This window comes from Amphiura filiformis, chromosome 3 (assembly GCF_039555335.1).
Source record: "Amphiura filiformis chromosome 3, Afil_fr2py, whole genome shotgun sequence".
In the NCBI taxonomy this organism is placed as follows: domain Eukaryota; kingdom Metazoa; phylum Echinodermata; class Ophiuroidea; order Amphilepidida; family Amphiuridae; genus Amphiura; species Amphiura filiformis.
Window position 1 is genome coordinate 21,516,168 of NC_092630.1, and position 21,314 is coordinate 21,537,481.

The window sequence follows — 21,314 nt, forward strand, 5'->3', positions numbered from 1 at the left end:
TGAAATGAGTATGTACTGGGGTGTATTAAGTATCACCAGTCTAAATGGTTTGCAATCTATTTGGTGACGTCTCTTTGAAGATACCATGGAGAACACAAATTGGAAAAAAGTGGCTCTACTCTAAAAATGTTCCTGGATAGCCATAACTTTTGTGCAATTTGCTGGTACTGCTTTGTTCCCTGGTACTGCTTTGTTCCCTTTAGCTCAGTATACCAGATTAACATCCTTATCCCCCTCACATTTCCTCAAGGAGATTTGGGCATCAGAAGAAAGCTCATATTTTTCTCATAATCCAGGTGAAATTTAACCTAAAATATGGTCGGTTTAGATGTTATGAATGAAAAAGTGGTATGGTAGTCTCATCCGCAGTTGTGATATACATTGTATCACACATATCATTTTATGGGCCGCTGCGAAATATGTTTTTACTTCTAATATCAAAAATGCTTGTGCAATTTACATCAAATCTTGAGAATCAGATTATTTTGGTACAGAACACAATTTGAAAAAATCTAACCATGCTCCTTCAATTAACGGTGTTTTATTTAATTTAAATTTATTCATTACTTCATTTATATACAGTATTCCAGTACTATTCCTGGAATGCCATGGATAGTGTTAAGCAATTTCACCTTTTGATAACCTCTCACTCTTTGTATAATTATTTGTGATTGGTTTCTTTTGAAATTGAGAGTGGTAAAACAATTGACAGGATTACAACTACACCACCAAAACAAATTTGTTTAATTATATCAAATGGTTTGCAAGTTTTCTTACTAAACACACCTAACTGTACTTTGTACATCTAAATGGCCTGCTTTCTACTAGTCACTGTGAAATAGTATGTGTCATGCCACACAGATCAATGATGGCCCTCGCCTTCCTAATTTATATCAATGATATTCCTAATTATGTAATACTAAACGTGAATGACAATGATACTGTAATTTATTATACTTCCAAATTCCAATAGAATTAATGATATTATAAAATTGTATAATGATGATCCTAAGTAACAAACTTACATGTACACAATGTACGATGACATTACAAACTGTAAAAAAAAATGTTTGCAACATAGATGGTGTCAAAGAGGGTAAATGAGAGAAAACATTTACAATTAATATCGTTAACCCTCTTGGTTTTGCAATAAAATATCCTGTATTCACAGATGACCAATTTGCAATAAATCACACTCATCCAAATTGATTAGGAAACTTCCCAGTCTACCAATGCTAAATGAACTGTGAAGAGAACGTTCATACATAAATCAAGAGTATGACACCTCCATATCCCACAAAGGTTAATGAGAAGTATAGATTGCATGGCCTAATCATACCATATGATATCTATTGTTGATTCATCCTATATCAGTTTCTATTGGGAGTCATCCTGTGCAACTTTTTTTTTTGGTTGTAATTATATTAGCCTAAATAAGGTGATATTTTAGCACATGAGTCTGTTGCACACACTTTCATTTTCAGAGTCTTCAGGCTATATTTTTCCAGTTTTGGTAATAAAACTAATTTTGCTTTTCCGTTTATTTCTGCAGGGTTTTCAAAAAAAGAATGAGTAGGGGCTTTTTATTTTTTTATCGAAATGTAAATCATCGTATCTACCTAGATGTCATGAGAGCAACTATGAAATGACAAATCTTCCTGCTAGTTATGTCCTACATGCTGTCTAATAGTCATAATAATGCATGTACTTCATAACATAGGCCCACAGGTAGTAACATGAATATAAGATGGACATCTTTGATAAAAATTAACTCTTCCTTTAAAAATAAAATATTGAATGGAAAAAGTCTAAAAACACCATCTAACATGTTTTTCTTTTTTATCCTCTATTGACACCAAAATCAAAGGGCAAAATCCTGTGCACTATTGTTTATGATGGCCATTGCAGAAAGTGATTATCTTTGGCTGTTCTGTTAGTGTCATTTTTCACACTTATGCACCTACTTTACTTGTGCCATTAAATTGCCTTTCGCTATCTACTGTAGACGTAAAACACAATTTAAGCACTTGATTTTGCACTGAAGACATTTTGTCCGGTTACAATATGCAATACATGTACAATTACAGTTTGTAAAATATTGTATTGGCTGATGTCAACATGCTTTAGCCAAAATGATTTCAATAAGCATTCTGGGCCCTTGACCGAAGTTTTTCAAATGTAAAACCTATGTAACCATAACATACATGTATACAGGTAGTAAACATTAATTAATATTTCCATTAAACAACATCCCATCAAGCAAATGATGTAAGGGACATGGTCGACTTGATGAAGCAATTCCGTATTCACTAAATGCAAAATGAATGTATGTTTTGAGAATTGATGGGAAGGATTTTGCAGGTGATCCCGTGGTTTCCATGGTATTATATTTCTGATGAATGCTTAGTTTCCATTCACACTTTGTCATCATCATAACAACTGATGGAGTGGTGTTGTATTGGAAATGTCTTGCAGAGGCAACAAAGCACCCATTTACGGAGTTGAGCATGGCAGCCTACTATAAATTTACAACAAATAATAATTTGCATGAAGTCATATTTTCCCTAGAAAAAGGAAGTCATGTAAACCAAGTAAAATGCAATGAAGTGTATGATATAATTTGCAATGATACATGAAGCAATGTTAATAAATATCTATGATATGAAAGGCTAAAATGATGTTCAATAAACTTGACACAATTTTTTCCAAGGTGTGATCATGCATTCCTGTACTGACAGAAATGTGTTTGCCCTGTGGTTCAAGCTAATGTAAAAGGGGTCTTATATATCTATTTATGAAGGGTGTTTACTTGCAAGATGTGTGCACTGTGATTAACTTTGCAAAACATCTGTTTTATGGTGTTTAAATCTAATATATATATCACCATCTGCATTATATAATATGTATGCATGTTTATTAAAGTAAGATATTCATCAATCATGCAGCATTTAAAGTATAGTGTATAGAGTAAACAAAGCAATTTATGTTTTACCTTTTATGAGAAGTTGGAAAGGCATAGTTTAACTAGAGCGATAACCGCACCATAGCTGAACCATGTGGCTTCGACAGTATATTGTGGTAGGCCTATACCACTGTCACCCGGAGTCTGTAATGGCCCTTAATGACCTTAAATGAATTTTAAAATATTTTCAACATGTTTAGAATGTCATAAGGATCATTGCGTGGCTATCTTTTAGAATACCCTACCATTTTTTACATTCACAGTGTATGTGTATGGGTCGTTCATAAAAGACCCCCATTGAAAATCTACAGTGGTAGGGTATTCTAAAAGAAATCCCATTGCGTTTAAATTTCAGCTCAATCGGAGCATTTGGAAAACTTGACCTTTGACCCCTTTATGACCCCTTAATGACCTTAAATGAATATGAAAATGTTTTTAAAATGTTTAGAATGTCATAAGGATCATTGCATATAAATTTCAGCTCAATTGGAGCATTTTGAAAAACTTGACCTTTGACCCCTTTATGGCCCCTTAATGACCTTGAATGAATTTTAAAATATTTTTTAAATGTTTAGAATGTCATAAGGATCATTGCATTTAAATTTAAGCTTAATCGGAGCATTTTCGGTTAAAATGACCTTTTTGACCCCTGTGACCCTGGATGGCCTCTGACGCTTGGAAATATTTTCATTATATTCTTTATGTTTTCCTCTTTCATATGACACCCTTCATGGGGTCATACCTTCGTGGCATTTAGAGATATGCCCATTTCAGACCAAATGGTTAATCAGTTAGCTAGTAAGCTAGTAACATACACTCATATAGGCTGAGACCATTTCATGGTTCAGCAAAAAAATTTAAACAAGTTTATCATGTGCATACATATTAAATAAGAAATACTCAAAACTATGGACCGCTATTTAAACGCAATAACATTTTCTCTAATTTAAACAACATGTGAAAAACCTTTAACCCTAATTTCATATTGAAGTTAAAAATGTTGATCAAAAATGTTACATCCTGGTTTTTGGTATTAATTAATTTTTTTGCTATCTACTGAAGATAGTTAATTAAATTAAGGCCAAACATCTAGTGGCACCTCCCCTAACATTGACTAAAATAGCATGTGAAACTGTACCATAGCAAATCAGACATTGTTTATGAACTAGCATGCTATCTACTGAAGATAGCCCTTATCACTGGTCTCCAAACAGTTTATTTTATGAGTAAATTGAAGTCTTTATCACTGGTAGATATAAATCATATCATCGTCACTTTATAAATATCAGCAACATGCACAAGCTCTTATATCATTATGCACTCCTGGCCTCATGCACTTGTTTATAGTAGTAAATTATATACATAATGTAAGTGCTGGTTTCTTGGGATATATACTTGCAACTTTCAAAAAATCCCAGCCTGTTTTCTAATACTGTGTGTGCAGTAAATAGTGTCTCAGCAATAGTGTGTACCATTTCTCTTCTAGATGTGACATGAATACCAATTCATAGTGATAACAAATATCACTGAATATATATGCATCCACCATATTCAAGTCTGGCAGATGAAAATCTTGCAGTATCCAAAATCTCTGAAACTAAAAATCTAAAATAAAGCTCAGCTCTAGCTTAGATAATGTCAAAGTCATGGATTATTATAACAGGAGTGAAGTATTTTCACCTTGTGTATATTTGGAAATTTTGTTTTCCCATAACTTTAAATTGTTATGTTCCTCTTTAGAGTATCATTTACCAAGTTACGTAGTACATATGGGAAAATTAGCACGCCTGCTGTGCACTCTATGGACTATGGGTATCTAAAATATTGGTTCTCTAAAATTGAAAGTAACTTATTTGTGCATAAATAAGCTAGTAAGTAAGCTAGTAAGTAAGCTAGTAACATTCACTCATATAGGCTGATACCATTTCATGGTTCAGCAAAAATACTTGCATATATATCTGTATCTGTAAATCTGATGAACTACATGATTCTTAAATCTATTGTTCCTATAAATTCATGCTGAAGCCACAAGCAAATTGTGGGATGTTTATATAGCTAGAGTGGATGATGTTTAGAAGAAAGTCGCCAGCCAGGCTACCATAATATACTATCATACTCTTCACAGGGAAATTGGTTGTTTGGAATAGAAGTGCAGGATGCTTTTTAAACAGGCTGCAAATATTTTACATCAATGGTACTTGGGATCAAAAATATTTGCAATCCTATTACAACACTCTTTCTGCTGACATACCCTTAAAGGTGCAAATAGTGTTTGAAACTAGCCAAAATCTTTACGAGTCATCCAGCCCTTAGGTTCGAAATCTACAAGACCTCATTAATTTTCACAGGCCCAAACTCAAACAGTAAAATTCAAATTTTAGTGTCACTCTGTTTCACATTTGTGACACTTTGTAAAGACTGCAGGCTTGCAAATCAAAAACAGGTATATTGAGTTTGTTTTGCTGACTTTATTGACAACATTTCATATGCACTGGGTGCCTTCATGGTAGCAAATCAGCACACCCACAGTGATTTTCAAAGCCAAGTCTTTGTCAAAGGGCTTGTGGTCTGCCTTATAATTTTCAAACAATGTGTGCCCTTAGATTTGAGGGCCCGTGACTAGAGTAGACATATCATGCCCCAGAAAAGTACAATTTTGAGTGCCACAGGGCAAAATATTGAAAATATTAGGAAAGCTTATAGTCGTGTTCACATTTTGAGTTACACCCGGCGTAAACTTACTCTAACATTGATAAAAATTCCATAAATATTTTCCCTACTCCTACTGCGTGTCCACACCTAGCCTACTCCTAGCAGTACGCCGACTAGTTCCACCAATCATTTACTTCTGGTCGGCATAAACATTGGCTACCACTTCCAGTGTTTCTGTGACCTTTATCAACCACGCGATATGTAATTTCTTAGTTCTGACCAACAGAAGATCAAACTTACTCTGAGTGCCAGGCGTAATCTGCGTTTACATTGCAACTTATGCCTGGCGGAGGTTACACCCAGCTCGCTACTCCTGACTTTTGTCAGGAGTAAATCGTCGGACGTACGCCTGGCAGAACTTACGCTGACCATTGTTCACACTACACCTACTCCTGGCAGCGCCTACCGCTACTCCTAGCAACTTGCGCCGACCAAGTTACGCCGGGCGTACATCCGACAATGTGAACACGACTTACGGGTTGTATCGAAAACATAACAATATGTATTATAGTTTGAAATGTATGGAAATGCTTTCATTCCAATTTGAGTAAATCCCTACCTCGCAATTTCCCAAATGGGACCTTTATCCACCACTAGGCCAGCCACTGCTTCACACACACTTATGTTAACAAACTGAGAGACCAGAGTATACACACAGGCGGACTGGTGATAACACAGCCACCTGCACAGATGAATCCTTGTATATTGCTATTGTGAGACAAGCAATAAAATAGCTGCCTTGTGTGTTATTTCCAATTGACATTTTCGGTTAAGCTCGTAAGCCTTTGTGGGTAGACAAGTGATGTCGTGATGAAATAAGGAAGGCAGACTCAACTATGCTCAGAGACACAACAGAAGAGGAGGGGGGCAGCATATATGAAAATCTTTGTTTAATCAACCCCTTTCAGACGCTCTTGCCCTAACAAGGACAGACGTTTAAAGAACCAGCTCTTTCCTCCTCGGAATGCTGAGACTGCCTTTGGCATGTTCTAAATCATGTAATAAAGTTATAAGGTGAAAGAAGTATACATTGTATGCCAAAATGTATGGTACCTCGGGATTGTGACATCCACCTACTTGAATGCATAAAAATACAGATTTGGAAAAAATTCAAGACTGTGTTTATTCATAGACTGTAAAAAGATTCTTTTTACAGTCTATGGTTTATTACTCTGCTAACTTGAATTACAATATCTTTGGCCCTTTGGGCTTGCAGGATGGTGGTTTAGGCCATTCCAATAAAAGGGTCTATTGAAAATGAAACCTATGTGGGGAGCATGGGTTCTCAACTTGTGTTCTTGAACATTCTGAATCACGGTATATGTAAGAGAAAGTCCTGCAAATGATTTTACATGGCAGCTGTGGCAACTTATTTTGCCTTATATCTAGGTGAACACAGAAAGATATCCCCTTCCTCTGAAGTGTTTAGTAATTACTACACAGAAACAGGGGTCAATTCTGCATGGCTGTATAACAGCAAAACTGTCTTGCTCCAAGCATAGACCATGCTCTAAGTCAGCTAGGGGTACTTACTGATTAAAATCCCGACTAATTAGCAAGCAATGAGTATTGCACATAATGATTTGATGCACGGATGACACACATTAGATGGTGAATTTTTCCAAAATTGGTTTACAAATTAAAAAAAAAAGAATAAAATGGATCTTGTAAAAACAAAATTGCAGCTCAGAGTTTTTATCTAGAAGATCTTGAGAGAATGTGATGCATCTGAAATTAATATTTAGTTATTTGAAACTAGAACACCAATTTGTCAAAATATTGGTTGTACTGTATGCTATACTGTGTCCATTTAAGACTTCTCTTATGACAGGTTTGACTCTCACTTTTCATCATTAAATTCAATATTTGCTTTTGATGAAGACCGCAATCAAATATTGAGTCAATGACTGCATAATAGTGCAATGTTTGGTTCGATTGATACATGTTCAAATGCTTGAAATAATTAGTAAATAAATACCGTATTAAACTGGTATTTCTTTTACAGGCCAGACATAAGCCATTCTCATCCCATTTTAAACAGTCATCATGTCCACACAAGAAGTCATCAGTAATAAAGTTATAATAAACCAATTAATAAGGATTGCATTTTGTTTTGCAATGAACTCAAACTAATTGCTATTCATGTAGAGACATTAATATCAATTTGAAGGCGACACTTAGATGCCAAGATAGCCAAATACAAAACAAGAACAAACACGAATGCTCAGTGGATATTACCCCATTTCAATTTTCTTTTAATTTTGAATTTCTATTTTTAAGCGAGACATTACACCTAACATAATGCACCATGAACTACCTCAAGGCTGGTATTTTAATCATGATGCGTGGGCTGCATCTGAAATGAAGCTCAGTTTTAGAAAAGGGCAAATATATAGGAAATTTCAATAAAGATTATGATATTGTGCCAATTGTGGAACAGTAAAAATATGATTTTTTTATGTGCAAACTCTTGTCTTGCTGCACATGTAAAAGAAGTGCAGTACAGTATGCTCATACCAGAAAGATGGTAACACCAATGGATAACAAATGAATGCCATGCCCTGTGGTTAATACACAAGTCTTAAGATAATCTCATATTGTGCACTAGCCACTAAAGTCTGCATAATTCATTATGAATTGTCACTGCATAATACAGCCAGAAACTGATGCCAATATTATTACCAATTTCAATATCTGACTTGGGTGAAGTTCCTCTAGCTGATTGAATCTAATCAATTGCACTTTCACACCTATCTATGGCCGCTGCTGATAGTACACCTATAACCGACTTGTCGACTCCACCAGAGCTGGGCCAGGAGGATGCCGTTTTCCCTAGATATTTACAAGGGTTTGAATACATCTGAACAAAACAAGACATATTGTTAATATTTTATCAGTTTGTACTGCAAGTTAGAAAGTAAGAATGGTTCCCCCACAATACAATTTCACTTTTAATTTGTACAAAAAAAATGTTTTTTGGAATTTTTTTAATTTCAGGAGGCCACCATTCAATGTCAGATACTATCATCACCCATGGTGTCCAAGGTAGAGTGTACAGCGAGTACAGACAGCCAGTCATTACCCTGATCGGAACTGGCTGTGAGGTGTTTGTCATTCACCGCATCCGTCCCACAATTCAAATGCAGTAATGGAGAGAGCTGATAATATATTTTTGACATTTGCCTCCATCAAGAATTGAACCAGGGACCTTTTGCACCATAGTCAAAGACCTTTACCACCCACATGCTGCTCTCTACAACCAACAATAATTCTCTCATCAGGCAGACAGTAAGATGAAGGCTTACTATATTGATAGTTCTTGGATGTAAACATCACCAATTTATTAAATGTTCCTTCCAATAAACATGTCAAGATAAAAGCTCACAGAAAAAACAATTGCATGAATTAAGGTCATTCCAGCGAACTCACCCTACCGCAGGCATAAAATTCCATGCAGGTAAAAATGTTCACTGCTATTCATGTTTATTTGAGTTATCTTGACACCGAAAAACCAAAGCAGGTGCTGGAATAGTGCCTCTAAGGTTTCATCCCTTATGACAGCTATGCATTATATGACAAACACAAGCGGTTTTATAAAGGGGTACCTAATAGTTGCAGCCAGGATTTTAAAGTTCCCAGATCCATATCCTAAAATTTATCGCCATGTTATAAATGAAAAAAATTAAGGATTCAAGGGAAAAGTTATCTCTTAGTCAGGAGCTTCTGAACCGGTGAATCCTTAACCCTAACTGAACCCAAGGAAGGGAAAGAAGAAGAAAAAAAGAGAAGATGAACAAAGAAGTCACTTTGGTACCCCTGGGATTCAAACTTCGGACCCCTTGCATGCCAAGCAGAAGATCACACACCAATAGCCACTTGGGTTTCGCTTTGAGCTAAGTTTAAAACAGTTTTATAGTTAAATACTAATCTCTCTTTATAGAGGGTAAAACTAAAAAAAGTTTTATGTGGCAAGTGTGGACAATTTTAAAAAGCAGACCCATGTCTAAGGATTTTTTCTTCAAAACATAAGAGTCAGTTCACAATAAGATTTCAATCATTTCATGTGAAAAACCTACCCATTCCAGCGGCACATGCCCCACAAGTTCACTTCATATAATACTCTTTGCAATTAAACATTCTAAGACTGAACAGATACTAAATAAAATTACTTGTGGCATCTGTCTGAGAAAATAAATTCAAATTAGATCATTTAGATGATAGATAGGCCTTATTAATCTTTAATTGATGATATAAATGTTAATGACATGTTTTATGCCAAGTTGAGGAAGTCACTTTAATGTGTATTGCTTCCTGCATTAGCTCATCAGCTGTATTGTAATTGAGAACTGACCAGTCAGGCAGGGACTGGGAAATGATGTTCATTGTCAGTGATTGCAGCACATTATAACCACAGTTACCACACTAGGATCCCATTCATGATATAACTCCCTACATATACACCAGGCACAAAAAGAAGCTCGTCAGTTATATTCATCCTTGCTGTTCAATAACTTGATAATTTTGGATTATTCTGAAATATAAATTTTGTTATTTGGACTTTTCTTCCTCGTTTGACACCCTGTTCGTGAACATTGAGCAAGAATTGACCAAGATATGTGCCTCCAAACTCTCAAACCCCAAAAATGAAAAGTTGCAATTTTAACGATTCAATTGTGCTTACTACACTGTGTGCTTTATTGATTGGCCCGTGGTGCTTGTGTGCAATACAACGATGCGTTCCCATTGAAAATCGTTGAAAATGCAACTTTTGATTTTGGGGTTTGAGGCTTTGGAGGCGCATATCTTGGTCAATTCTTGTTCGCTTTTCACTAACAGGGTGTCAAATGAGAAAGCAAAGTCCAATTAACAAAATGTATATTTCACATGTCACAACATTATCAAGTTATTGAACAGCAAGGATGAATATAACTGACGAGTTTCTTTTTGTGCCTGGTGTAGATCATATTATCATATTGATCAGCAATTATCAATCTCTGGTTTCATCACCTAATGATGGTGATTTGATCTCTATCTAGCACTTGTTCAGTGCATAGGGGACCATGACAGGCCTCCTCTGACATTACAAAATCCACCTGTCCTCGTGCAAGGCCGTTTCGCACGCACCCCCTCCTGGGCGCAAGGAACTAGAACTAGTTCTTCCCTATCTCAGCCATGCTTATCCGACACCTTGTCCAGGCGGTGATGGAAGCGATATCGCCAATTTTGAGGTCACCATTGGATTAACACATAATCATGAAATCTTCACAAACAATTCTAAATTTGTTATGCAGTGTCAAAGCAAAATCATCTTACTCTAAAACCGTCAGGGTTCGACAAAGTACCCCACTGCAAGTATGTTAATTTTCCATTTGTAATTGCTAACCGTGTATTTTGAATGGGGCTGTCAGCCCTGTATCTTCGCCAACCTCATACGTCACGTGTTGTGCTTCCTATGCCGCCTGACGCTTGATGCCCTCTATTTTCACCTGCTTGGATAGATTTGAGGAAATTACATCATCTTAGCACTAAACTTTATACAGGCTAAGTGTTGGCCAAACCCTGGATAAGTGAATTACCAAATGATTCTGTATTGAATGTCAAAAGTGTTGAATTGAAGAGATTACTAGTATTCAATTACTAGTATTTAAAAACTGGTAATAAGTATGAAATTGCCTACAATAATAACTCTGAAATGGTTGCATAAACACTAGGCTTAAAGCCATATTATAACATTTGCTGAGGAGGACGCCCTCACTGAATTTTTTTAATTCATTTTTTTACACGATTAAATTGTACTTTATTAAACCAATATAGCCTGCAAAAATCAAGACTCTAGGTGCTGTAGTTTTGTCAAAATCAGAGATTTTGAATAAAACGCTGATTCAGCCCTTTATTATTACGATGGAATTGTTAGTCGAACGCATACACAATGTTCATAACACACAGTACTACGCTGGCGTCGCGACGGTGATATACATATCAAAGGGTCGTACCACAACATGACCGAAGGAGTGGTACGTATTGGCGACATGTGCGCTGGTAGTAAATTCCAATTTTCTTTGCTTTGAAGTAGTTGTTCGGCTTAAAAATAAAAGGGGATATATCTGACAGTAAAAGCTAACATTTTATGGCAAAGAAATGCTAATCTATTTTGTTTGAAAATGTTATAATATTGCTTTAAACTACTGCTTCAGAGTAAAATGATATGATATCATGCCATCAACTGGGAGTGGAGGTCCAGAGATTCAGTCCGGTCCAGGGCAAACATTTTTCAATGCTAAATAAATCTACAAGTAAAATTATAAAAACAATATAATAAATTAGATTTATTACAAAATTAGGGCTGGGTAAGAAGAGACACATTCGTCCATGATGACTTATTAACACTCTTCATTCACTTTAAAAAATGATAAAATAAAACCTTTCCAATTCCCCCCTCACTTTTTTTATATGGGGGTGGTCTGGATCAGGCCAGTGAGCACTGGAGTCAGCAATGAAAAAATATGTTTGTTATTATACGTTCCACAACTGTTTGGAGACTTGAGTCACCTTTATTTTTGTACAGGTATTATTATCAATTGATGGGCTCACTGATTCCACACTATGCAGTTACAAGAGATCAATAAAGCTTAATTTTAGAACCTATATCAGACAATGGTCGAGGTCCAATGCCCTTTAACCTTTTCCCATCACTCCAATGTGATATGGAATGTATTATAGCAAGTTAAATAAATGAACAGTATGAATTTAAAGAGGCACATTGTGATTCTAGCATCCATAGGCGGCGGATACAGGGGGTCTGCCTTAGGGGTGTGATTTTCGGGTAATTTTGTGCCCGGGTACCTGGCGCATTTTTCGGGCAGGTAACTGGGTACCCGAAATTACAACAACAAAAAATGTGCAAAATTTTTTTAAAGTTATTTTTTTCCGGTTCTGTAGTGTCCCCGGACCTAGACCTAAATGCTAGGATAATTTTTTTAAAATTTCTGGTACCCGGGCAGGGAATTTCCTACCCGGGTAATAGGATTCTCCAGCAGGACTCGAATTCCCGGGACTCACTCACACCCTTTAGTCTGCCTAAAAATCCTAAAACAAGGAAAAAAAAAAAAGAAACAAACATGCTTCAGCTACCACAACCAATCAACCACAATTGTCCTGTGCATCTTCTTTTTTAGCCCAGGTGATAAACACCAGTTTTGGGCCAAAATAGCATAAAGCAACAAAATTTATTGGGCTAAAAGTAGTCATGGAGTTGGAAAAACGTACTAGTAGTAGTAAATCTGGCCCAAAATCTGCTTACCCCCCTACATTTTTATACTTCCGCCACCATATTTCAGTTGATTCAGAAATGCGAGTTGTAAAACCCATATGAAATGGTCAGACAAATTGGATGATATCTTTGACCAATCTGCAAGTATTAAGGATTCACACACAAGCATTGTGTAGTTCTAGGTTATCCATATCCATCAGGTTCCATATTGCGAGAATAAAAATTTCCAGGCCGTCTGAGCACATTCAGGTATTAAATATGGTAGTGTATTGTAAGTGCACCTTTATGCAGCATCTTGTGGTTCCAAAATAACATAAAGCTGTTGGTCCTATGACCTACATACATGAACAGAACGTAAGAGTCATCCCTGTAATTACTTCGGAAGTCAAGCCTCAAATTTGCTCATCAATTTAGCTTTGCATTCAAGGCTAGGGTCCCAAGCTATAAAAATCTAATAGAAATTGATGTTCAACTTCAAACCATAACTCTGTATAAAACAATGGAAGTTCAAAAGTAAACACAGATTATCAAAACGGATGATTGCATCAAAAATAGCTGTTCAATTTATAGGTAGGCCTACCGGTAACCTAAATTGCTCTTAATGATAGGCCTACAGTTGATATTGAAGTATATATTAGAATTAGATCCCCAACCCCTGGATCATTACGTGCCCCACTACCCCATTGTTTTCAATCCCTTGGTTGCAGAACATGGATCATATCAGCAAGTGAATATTTTTTGTTAATCACTGCAACAAACCCAACCAGAGTTCTCCAATACTGGGATGTTGATATACTTCTTGAATGCGGGAGTGGAAGCCTGGAAGGCTACAGATTAGATTATTCAGCTACTTTTCCAGGCCGCAACAAGTCGTCTGTCCGATAGCCCGGGGCAATCGCATTTTTTGTCTGGCAATTAAAACTCTGAAGAGCTGTGCCCGATCGGGCAAGGCTAAAATAAAACCAATTAAAGCTTGATGATTTAAAATGGAATATTTCTGTCCAACTTGGCATGTTCGCAGAAGTAAAAGAACAGTCAAAACAAAGTAGAAAACTTCTTGAAATGGAACTCAAATTTCGCTAGGCACTGGTATCCCACACCAAACTGGCAGACATGCTAATGAACATCATGACGTTACGTGACGTATTGGTAAATATTATACTATAGTTTGGCCAATTATACAACCTGTTTCGTGCAAATATTATGACGTCAGCTAGCCATATATTTGCATATGATTGAGATTGAGATGTTTAGTGGTTGGCGAAACACGTAAATCGCTGTGACTTTACTGACAAAATTTCACATAAAATACACATTAGGCCCTTCGCACTTGATTATTAGTTTCCTGTTTACCGCCCGACGTCCAAAATTGAAAATCTCAAAATAATTAATTATTTTATTTTTATTTCTAATTTTCTCCTTTAAAATAACTTTCAACAACTTCTACTTGCCATTTTCTGACTTCAATAATATCAACAATAATAATAAATGAACAAAAAGTACAACTCCACCTTCATTTATTTATAAAATCAAATATTGTTGTGAAATAATTAAATGCCCGCCCTAGTCAAAACGAGTCAATAGTTGCTTGTAATAGTTCAAACTAAATAAAGAAAATAAAAGATAATTAATAATTAATAACTAAAAGTCACCTCGTCCCTTTTTCAAAATCTTCAACAGGAAACTAATAATCAAGTGCGAAGTGCCTTATTTTCCACAAGAAACAAACAGTCAGTGAATGAAATGTTTATTTTTTATAGTGCATTGAATAGTGCATGAATACTCATTTATTTATCAACTGAACTGAGAAAAGTATCAGATTTCCGTAAGAATGAAACTGCCAAATTCGGCATACTTACGCCTGGCTATATGCTAATACTATATGCACTGCACTGCATGATGAGTACGGTATGTGAATTTGTCGACAATTATTGCCGGGAATAGGGGTTAATTTCGGGCAACCAATTTTTTAATATTGCCTGCCCGATCGGGCAAGCTAAAAAATAAAATTTGTCGCAGCCTGTACTTTTCCCAGCCCAGGTCAGGGTGTGGGCAAGTCAAGTATATGGCCGGGCCACCCGGCCATGCATGAATGCCACGATAGTGGACATGTTGTGAGAGGGAAGTATATGAAAAACAGTGCTGAACAATGAACATCATACATGGACTAGCGGCTTTGAAAAAGAGAAGGGGTTGATCACATACTAGTTCTGATATCTGCACGCATCGTGCATGCCATAGAACATTAGTAATGGCCAACCCTGCAGAATTTGACAGTTATGAATCGATCCACATTGTTTCTATCAAAACAAGTTTGAATGTGATCGTTGCATTCGTTCAGCGCCAGCGGTAGCTCTAAAAAGGAGTTTCAATCCCCTCACCTCATTGACAAACGTATTACTTACATTACTTAGTAATATACCACAAGAAAAAAAATAACGTTACTAGAATTTGAAATAAACATTTTAAGCTTACCTTGAAACAGGCAGGTACAATCAATCCTGGCTGACGCTTGATGGAGATTTGTGTTGACAATCAGCGCACCACTTGTTTGTGTGTGAACGCCTTTGGTCGTTATCACTATATGAATTAGGGGTTAATAATTTTAAAATTAACGTTCCACCCAAAAAAAGGTTAATAAATCATGTGTAATAAATACAAACAAACCTTTTGGAAATGCAATTAATTGATGTTTTCATATCGACGAAAAATAAGTGGCATTCTTATTTGCAGCCACTGACTATCTTCATAAACCATCCCTAAGATGAAAATATTGGACTAACCCAAATCCTTTATAGAGGACGCTTTACAAGTGGATTTTAAGCTCAGGCCAGGGCTCAGGCGGCAACAGACGCACAATTATTGTTGTTGATTTAGTGGAGAGAAGGTTTGCTTCCAATCAAATAATTTGCATTTGATCGATTCTGACTTCAGTGAGAAAGTTTCAACTAACAATGTCTTCATGTTTTCTTTTCTTAATTATAATTAATTCATATATTGTAAAACCAATTATAATAAATAAACAAATTAATAATTGCACCCCGATCGTGAAATGCATTAAGGCCCATTCCATGTCAACTCAGGGATGTGCACCGCAAATTTGACCTCTTCAATTTTTTTTTTTCTGTGTGGTGGTAGATATTGATGAGAAAGTAAAATCCGAAAATTTGAGCTTCATACTCCATTTCGTTTTCAGTGGCATCAATTTGAAATTTAGAGGGTCAGCGTAAAAATGTGTCAAACGCGAAAAGACTGATGTTTGGAGGTCCATGAATGTATAAAGGAACCATTAACAACTTTGAAAAGTATGTATCCTGGGGTAATTGTGTAGAATTCAAATCTGGCATCAAAACTTGTAACTCCTTTACTTTAAAAGATATAGGGCCCTCAAAATGCAACTTCGTCCATCAGGACATTGGACCAACTTTCAGGGGGTCAAAACTCCAAAAATGTAAAATTAATTTTACTGTTTCTGGTAATATCTCAGCCCTTTGGTAGTATTCTAATAGGCTCCATATTGATAAGAGTAATGTCCTACCAAAGGGCTCTGACTGGCAAAAAATGGACAATTAATTATTTTACTTTTGGAGTTTTGACCCCCAAAGTTGGTCCTGGATGGACAAAGTTGCATTTTGAGGGCCCTATATCTTTTAAAGTAAAGGAGTTACAAGTTTTCTGATGCCAGATTTGAATTCTACACAAATAAGTACCCCAGAATACATACTTTTCAAAGTTGTAAATGGTACCCTTATACATTTATGGACCTCCAAATGTTGTCTTTCGCGTTGCGACACATTTTTTACGCTGACCCCCTAAATTTCAAATTGATGCCACGGGATAACGAAATGGAGTATGAAGCTCAAATTTTCGGAATTTTACTTTCATCAATATCTACCACCACACAGAAAAGAAAAAATTGAAGAGGTGCTGCGGTGCACATCCCTGAGTTGACATGGAATGGGTCTAAAGCATTATAGCTGTATTGACACCATGGAATATATTATCTCCATTTAGAACCATACCCAGAGTTGACCAATTCTCAGTACTCTGGTTTCTCTGCAATACACGCATAAATCTTTCGCCTTTTACTAAAGATTTCCGTGCAGAGGAACAAATAGATGAGTCTATAATTATTTTTCAATGCTCTGCCTTTGGCAGAGCTAGCAATAAAACAAAGATAGAAAACAAACCTAAGACCTAAAACCTGTCTAAGCTCTAAGACCCCATTCATCATGTACACATTTTTAGGACCTGTAATACTAAGATCTAAGTATTTTTTGTCTAGTTAGGTTTTGTTTGTCGTCTATGTACACAGTGATTTTCATCACTCCAGTGTACTCTTGTACTGTTTTCCTGACACCTCTGGGTTCTGGAATTGGCCATTTTTGGCCATTAAACTTTGGCACTCGGCACCGAACTTTGCCTGTTTTTAGGCCTACATTGGTTGTTTGGTTTTGTCTTCTTATGTGCTCAGTGATTTTCATGGCTTGTTCTAGTACAGTTTTTCTTCTAATGCCTATTTTGTCCCCCCCCTTCGTACTGTCTAGTCTGTATTTTACTTGTTCCCCCACGTCAAGTTGGTGTACCTTGCTTTTTTTCTTTCCATAAGATCTAAGACCCAAAAACTGAGACCTACACGTACGTCAAACAAAAAGTACAGCAATGGTCTGAAGCGTATGTTGATAATGTGTGTGTAATTTGACGATTTCCGAGGGTACATAGAAATCCCTTCTTCCAAATCATTGGTTTTCCTTGTGACCATTTAAAGACCTATTCAGTGACTTGCTCATTCAGAAAATCAACTTTATCAAATTTTACTTTTTTGCATATAGATAGCCTGCTAGTGGTTTTAAAAGGGCCCGGATAGCAACGTTTACACAGTATTTTTCCTGGGACATGAGTGCACATCAGACATTGAATTGCATTTATGAATACGAGAAATTAATGTCCTTCTATATTAAATAAATTTGATATTTTGAAATTCGTGATATTCAAATTTTATGGCAAATTATTAAATTTGATATTTTTGATGATTATTTAAAAATTTTGACCTTGAAGGCACACATTTTTTCCCCAAAAGACCTTTATGGTGGAAAAAAAACCACCATTTTCATGCCAGAGCAAAATTAGATATGTGACATCACTATGTTACTCTTTTGCCCATTACTCCATCGTATATCGGAGATAGGTCAAAGTATACTTTCTGTGAATCCTTATTGATGGAGGATCACAATGTTATGATAACAAGTTTAATTAAAGACTTAATGTACGATTTCCTTCTAATTTTAAATTTGTCATTATATACTCAAAATGCTGAAATAATACTAGTAATAATGATCGGGAATGGTTTCTGTCCATTTTGAGCTGAAATAACGAGGTAACGTGAAAGAAACACTGCTTGTTATTTTGGCCGCTTAACACACAGTTCTATATGGACATAAAGTCATAATTTCTTGAATTATGACTTTATGTCGAACTTTGCTCTGTTTACCTACAAACACAACAAATTTGGCTGATTCCATTTAGGTGCAAGTTGTGACAGGTGTAAACATTACAAATATGCCAAAAAATCAGGTTTGAAAAAAAGTTACCAAATTCATATTATAAGATCGTACATTATGACTTTAAGAATTAATAACAAGGCTACAATCAGTGCAATGTAATATATATAGCTCTTAAAATTTATTTTTCATTTCATTTGGTAAAGTTTACATACATCATTGCAATGATCAAAATCATTATTTATAGTCATGTTAGTTGAATTACCATACTGTGTGATTAAAATCAATTGTCTAACTAATAAGTCTAGTTGACAAAACAATGCTGTGAAAAAATAACAATTGTAAGTATTGATTTCCACAGCAGCTAAAAGGAGTATCCCATCAAGCATTGCAGTATATCTGCATGGCCCATAGCAAATGTATACAAAATATAAACAAGAGCCGCTTAGATATTGAGAGCTATGGATAGTTTCACAATATCATTGGGGTCATATTTTTGCAAACAAAAGTCTAAGCTCCCCTGATTTAAGCAAGTTATTGAAAGTTGAAATGAGGGATTTTGTGTACATTTTCTATGGCACTATCAGTCCTATTATGGTACCGCAAAGCATAATGGTTTACTCCCTTCAGCTGCTGTGATTGATTTCAATATTAACCATATTCATTATCATACTGTCAAAAGTTATGGACATTTTAAAGCTTTGATCTTCTCGCCTAACAAAATACATGCACACACTATTTTAACTTAAAAGTTACAAGCATTTGAAACTCTTGATTTGTGATTCAAAGAAACGCTCTGAAATTAAACATTTTTGTACATCAAATATTATCTTGGAGCACAGTTGCAAATTACACCCATTTTTTACCATGTTGCACATATTTGCCTATAACGCATATGACCTTTGCTGTATTCAGTATTGGTTCACTATATCTGATAGCTCTTGTAAGTGTGTAATGTTCATTTTTTGAGACCACTTATCATGTCCTGATACATTCTGTGTATTATAGATCCATTAAATTGCATATCATTAATCTAAAACAATAGCAATACTGAATACTTGTGATGTAAATGATTATAAATAAAAAGAAATTTACAATTGTTAAAACCTATTATAATAGGACTTGAAATAATAAAAACATAGTACTACAGGTTGATATATTCATACTGTGTAATAATAATTAACATACTGTGTAAATAGTACATAAGATAATTACAGTAAGTGAAAAGTTCACACCAGGGGCGAGCCAGCTTTCTTGGTCGGGGGCAAAATAAAATTACAGGGGCACAGCCGAAAAAAAATTGCAACATGCAATTTTTGTTTTTAGAGAGACTGTACATGTCTTCGAGCTTCCAAAAAAGGCTTTATTCGGACGATGTGTGTGCATAGCGCGAAAAAATGTGGTATTTTACACTATTTTGGCCCATGATCGGGTGAATTTTGATGGAAAAGGGGCTCCTTGCCCTTTTTCTTTTCCTTTGCCCTTTGGTCAGAGGGGCACTTTTTTCTTTCATTTTTTGTCAGGGGGGGCAGTCTGCCCCCTGCTGGCTACGCTACTGGTTCACACAAAAATACAATGTACTGCCTTATGATATTTTTATAATATTGTCATTGATTTTCACAGTATTTTAGTGTACATACTTTCTGAATGGACATTGGTTTTCACTACCACATGTGACATTGTATATCAAAAATAGACACTTTTGGGCAGGTTATCAATTTTTTTTACATATCTTAAATATAGAGATATTTTGCTCCACAACACTGTTTTCCACAATGAAATCGGACATTCCTAAGTGAAGGTATTGAGTTCGTAAGTTATGGTATTATAAAATTGGAAATTGAGTTTGAGATATCAACCTTTAAAAATATTATTGACAATGTTGAGAGTAGGAATGACTTTGAAAAATGTCTGAAAAAATACAAGATGCCAGTTATATTCCGGTCTGAAACCATCAGACAATATTTTAAACATTATTAACATCACAAATTTGCAACAAACCCAAATTGTGAAAAAATCACCCCTGGCAGATTTTTTGCTATTTCTCCGTTTATGATCCTGGGCAAAAGTGTCTCCTTTCGATATACCACATCACATATTTACTGCATTTACATGTAGTGCGTAATTAGCCATTATAAAGGAATCTCCTGACATGAAATAACAATATTAATTAATACCAACAAAAAACACATGGCAGTTTTTGGCATTTAAACTCTTCCAATCTGGAATAAACTTTGGTGCAGGGTATAAGCTGTCAAAAATAACCATTGATACCTCTTGAATTTTGTTCTGTCAACTTGTTCTCATTTTGTTTGTTTAACAGGTCGATCCGGGCGGACACACACTTGGGTCCTAATTTGAGCAAATTGATGAAATTGCAGTGCACAGTGTATTTTACCCATAGGAAAAATCATTCCGTACTATGCGTGTACAGATCACTGACAGTGATGCGATCAACCAATCAGCATTCGGAAAATCGTTGACCCAATGACGTCATTGCTGGATTTTCATTGATAAATTTGTTTGACTCTCAGCTTCGATTTATTGTGACCTTTATTATATGTGACTTATTACCCTGACACTAGACTACCCCGTAATCCACTTGCCCATTCTGCACATACTCTGGATATTGTATTTAAGCTTAAAACTCTGATTTAATTAATGTGTGCACAATTGATAGATTTTCACATCTGATCTTTTCAGTCACCCTACACCCTCTGTTTGTTAGCTCCCCAAGTGGACTACTGACATTGGATTGCGGTCAGAGATGCTTAACACGGCTGTCTATGAGCTTCTATGGATGAGATTGTCGGAAACCTGGCCTACTAAAATTGGCCATGATGTAATGCATCTTTAAATGGATCTGTTT

The 21,314-nt window shown here is 35.8% G+C and overlaps 1 protein-coding gene and 1 non-coding gene across 2 annotated transcripts in view; one reads left to right on the top strand and one right to left on the bottom strand.

Moving 5' to 3' along the window:
* Window positions 1-15,512, bottom strand: part of LOC140148206 (contactin-4-like) — a 104,829-nt gene extending 89,317 nt beyond the window's left edge. Inside the window, exon 1 of the mRNA XM_072170066.1 lies at window positions 15,420-15,512. The gene's annotated coding sequence lies outside the window, so the exon portion shown is untranslated. The remainder of the gene's footprint in view (window positions 1-15,419) is intronic.
* A 1,474-nt stretch (window positions 15,513-16,986) lies between these two features.
* On the top strand, window positions 16,987-17,106 carry LOC140149454 (U5 spliceosomal RNA). The gene has a single exon (XR_011858686.1). It is a non-coding gene; the product is annotated as a U5 spliceosomal RNA (small nuclear RNA).
* Window positions 17,107-21,314: the final 4,208 nt, after the last annotated feature.